This window comes from Megascapheus bottae, chromosome 11, assembly GCF_031878675.1.
Source record: "Megascapheus bottae isolate mThoBot1 chromosome 11, mThoBot2.hap1, whole genome shotgun sequence".
In the NCBI taxonomy this organism is placed as follows: domain Eukaryota; kingdom Metazoa; phylum Chordata; class Mammalia; order Rodentia; family Geomyidae; genus Megascapheus; species Megascapheus bottae.
This window is the reverse complement of record NC_143519.1, coordinates 43,087,255-43,091,641: the sequence shown is the minus strand read 5'-3', so window position 1 is coordinate 43,091,641 and position 4,387 is coordinate 43,087,255. Positions and strand designations below refer to the sequence as shown.

Below are 4,387 nucleotides of genomic sequence, written 5' to 3'. Positions count from 1 at the left end.
ACTTGTCTGAAGAGTATTCAAGGCAGTGCTTGGGCAGGCAGCTGGCATGCTGTGGAGGTGTCTACATCAAGGTTCCTTTTCCTCTGTCTCCCTATTGCCTCCAGACTAGTCATTAGCTCTAGTCTCCAAGCAGCCAGAGAAGGACTTTTTGCCTATGTCTTCTACAGAGAAGATCAAGATTTATTAGACTTTACACAAAATACATTGGGAGATATCCAACTAGCATATTCCTATTATGCTTGAGGGACCTGAAAAAATGTGTGAGGGTATGTAAAATATAAGATGAATGGGAAGTGGTCATTTTTGTTTGAATATATGTTTATGAACACATATATGTATACATACATGTATACAATTTGTTTTAAACTTACTGAAATAATTTTTCAACCTGTTTAGTATTCAATCCCTCATATGAGTTTAACTCTTATTATTTAAAAAAAGTGTATGCATTGTTACTGTAAAGGTAATATACAAAGGGGTTACAGTGACAAATCAGGTAGTGAGCATCCTTCCCTCATTCTCTCCCAGTATTTTCCTCCTGCCCCCCTACTAGTTATAAATTCATTTTCGACATAGTGTTTAGTGAGTATCATTGCTTCATTCGTGCACCCTTTGACCTACCATTTCTGAGCCCCCCCCCTTATCCTCCCACACACCTCCATTTCATGGAGTTCATTTCAATAAGTGTTATTTTATATGGTCAGATGTCATTGATTTGGAAGGACTCACTCATGACTATGTTTTTTAATCATCTAGTAAGGATCCCAAAAGCATAGAGGGCTGCAGTGAATGAAGTTGAAACTACAATCACTGTGACAGAGGACTGAAATAGCGGTCATAAGACTGGCTTTGGATGAGAATACTAAAGGAGATTCATTTTGTGAAATTGAGGAACTCATTCTCAGACTACCCAGAAGCTATTTGCTGCATTGCAGCAATAAGAGAATCCAGTGTTAAGAATGGCACTGAAGGGGCTGGGAGTTTGGCCTAGTGGTTAAAGTGCTTGCCTAGCATGCATGGAGACCGGGGTTCGATTCCTCGGTACCACATACATAGAAAAAAGCCAGAAGTGGTGCTGAGGCTCAAGTGGTAGAGCTCTAGCCTTGAGAAAGTCCAAGGACAGTGCTCAGGCCCTGAGCTCAAGCCCAGGACTGGCAAAAAAAAAAAAAGAATGGCATTGATATCTCGGGAGGTTGGAGTAAGTGGGAACTAAGAGTGGCAGAGTCTCCGTTAGTAGTTGGCTCCCTAATCTGAATGACAGGATGTGATGTGGTAGAGGTCGGGTACGAGCATTTTACCATCATAGGTGATGTAAATTTAAGGACCTTCCGGGATAACAATCCAGAGCAGCCTCTGGGAGCCTAAACCTGTGGGTTTCAGATGCCATCTTCTATGTTTGCATGACACAAGCTGAGGCTGTGTCCCCAACACTTCAAATGTAATAAGGCTAAGTAAAATTGGACCCCTCCTGACAGCATGCAAGTGGCCTGTTTAAAAAAGATTAACTTCTTGCCTTAGCAAATAATAGCATCTCTCGAATTGGAAGATCATGCTCTTAGTGGAGAAGTATTTTCACCTGGGGGCAGAGTTCTGCCTCCACTAAACTGAATCTTGTGACCACTGTCCTGTCATTGAGGTGATTCATGCCAATGACTCAGCAAGCAGAAAAAGGAGCTACTCTAATGGCAAAGTGAATAAACTTTAATTGCCATAAAGAAGATGGCATCACTACTGTGCAATTAGGGCAGGAAAAGCATGTCTGAAAGTCAGGATAATCGAATGGATATCTCTTACTGCTTTTATAACCAGAAATGATGGCAAGAATGCAACTGTAGCAAAGTTTAAATGAGAAAGGCGATTGAAAGATCCAGTGCCTTGAGATGAAGATTCAGGCTATCTCACTGGATAAACTAAATCAGCTGATGCTTAAGCAAAATCCAGGATAGATAGCTTAACAAAGAGGTAATATATATCCATTTTGACTTTGCAAGTAGTTGTAAATAAAGAGATCATAGCTGGTGTCATCCTGATTTACAGTGCATCTTCTGTAGGCTGTGGTGGGTTTGACATAGTGGAGCTGTGATCAAAATGGTGGCTGGGGGACCATACCAGACCCTCTGGTACAACATTCCAAGCCCTCATGGAATTGACTCCAGTGCCAGAAATGAGGATCTTCTTTATTTTCCTGTTTTGCTCCTTCTGCTCCCACACTTCTCCTTACTTCCCAGACCTTCAGAATAAAAACATTTGCCTAAGGCCCTGCTTTAGTTAATCCTAGTCTAAAACATAGTATTTAATACGTAAGTCAAACCATCTGATGCCTCTGCACAAACCTTTCCAAAGCTTTTCCGCTAACCCGAACCTAAGGTGTAAACTTTTTAAGAGCCCCCTTACTATATTTCTCTCTGTTTCTTATCTCCTACCCTTTCTGTTTCTCTGTCTCTGTCTCTGTCCCTCTCTCTCTCTTTCTCCCCCCTCCCTCCTCCCTCCCTCCCTCTCTCCCTCCCTCCCTCTCTGTCATTTGGATTTTTATATTTTATTGTCCTCTAATCATTGCATTTAAAAAATTATTTTACCTGGCAAAATTGTATATGCACCAATGTTCTCAAATAAGTATATACTTGTTAATATGTATGCTAGTTAGACAATCAAGCTGTTTAATATATACATTACCCTAGATAGTTACCATTTATAATGGATGAGAACACTCCAAATCTGTTCTTTTAGCAAATTTTGAATATGTAGCGTATCATCAATTATAGTGACCACCCTTCCTTTCTCTTGAAAGCACTGCTCCTCTCAAACTGAAATTATATCTTTCTGCACACATCTCCCTAACTCCTTCCTTCCAGGCTCTGGTCACCATCATTCTACTGTGCTTTCTGAGGGGGTGGGTGTCACGTACATGTGAAGTCATACAATATTCATTTTTCTGTGCCCAGTAGGTAGTGGCTTCCTGGTTCAATCATCTTGTTACATGGATGCTATAAAATTGTGTTCCTTTGTAAGGCCAAATACTACTCTGCTACAGTTTTCTATCGCCTTTTCCTATCAGTTCATCCACTGATAGTTAGCTAGACTCACATTTTGGCTATTAGAATTAATGGTTCAGGGAACCTGCGAGTACCAATACCCTAAATATTCTGGTTTAACCATACTTACATTCTTACTATTTGAAAAACAGCCATCCTGTTGCCTATAATGGCTATGCTAATTTACATTCCACCAATGGTCCACAAAGGCAGAGACTGCCATCTGATGTGTACAGTATCTAAACTCCATTTACTTTTCCTGCTGAAAGGATCCCAGTATTCGTGATATAGACTGTTTTCCAAACTTTTCTTTCCAACTTTTTCTAAGAACTTGCATCAGTCACTCACCCCAAATATCGTTTTCTTCGCACCTTAGGGTCATTCATGTGCACAGTCAGCAGAACTTGCTCACTAGCTTCCCAGAAGAAAACACGCCTTCACAGTACCAATGACATGTAATGACTCAGGTGTCTTCTTCCTGCTTGGAGGGTTATAGAGAAAAAGTGCTATCTCTAATTTGAAATAACATGTGCATTGGTGAGTAGAGAGACAAAGGTAGAGAAAAACAGGACTCTTTCTACTAAGGTTAGTAGAGAGACAAAGTAGAGAAAAACTGGACTCCTGATGGCACCGCAGAATAGCCATAGTGGCCTCTTCAGGTGGTGACAACTGAAACTTCTGTTTACTCAACTACTGTAAACATGTTTTCTATTGTGCACAGCTGGACACAATTCTAACTAATGAATGCTTACTCACTCTACTTCAAATCTCTGCCTGCTTTTTAATCCTGAAATACACCAACCATGCATCTGCCCTCAGCTTTCCTCTGGAGAGCTCATCCCCTGCTGTCTGCATGGACACTCATTATATCTACACACTCCCTTTGGAAGGTCTCTCTCTTCATAAAGAAGGAAGGTGCTAAGATGTTTACCCACCTCTATTACTTCTTTTTCCTTTGCCGTGAACTTCATTCATACACATTTACTAGCCTTGACACAATGTGTGTTATTTCCTATATATAAGAAATAATATATAACATGGTATGTATGTATGTATGTATGTATGTATGTATGTATGTATGTTTGTATATATGTGAAGGTATTTTAGAACAGAGACCTAGCATTATTTATTGCTATGTTCCCAAACGTTGTTACATTCCCAAAACCTGAATGTAAGTTGTGCCAGAGGCTTGGAGAATGGATTCACCATGACTTGTTTTTGCATGTGTGAGTAAGCTGGGCTCAGAAATAGGACTTAACATTTCAGCAGACATCCAGGTGCTATCACTACCATCCTCAACTATGACCACTGCTTGAAATGTATCGGCAAACTCAAGCTTGTGAACCAACAGCGAA

The 4,387-nt window shown here is 40.4% G+C and overlaps 1 long non-coding RNA gene across 1 annotated transcript; it reads right to left on the bottom strand.

The window, feature by feature from the left end:
• Positions 1 to 1,680: 1,680 nt before the first annotated feature.
• Positions 1,681 to 3,504, bottom strand: LOC150056964 (uncharacterized). The gene is made up of 2 exons (XR_016537023.1): positions 3,381 to 3,504; positions 1,681 to 2,230 (listed from the first exon to the last, which is right to left on the bottom strand). It is a non-coding gene; the product is annotated as an uncharacterized LOC150056964 (long non-coding RNA).
• Positions 3,505 to 4,387: the final 883 nt, after the last annotated feature.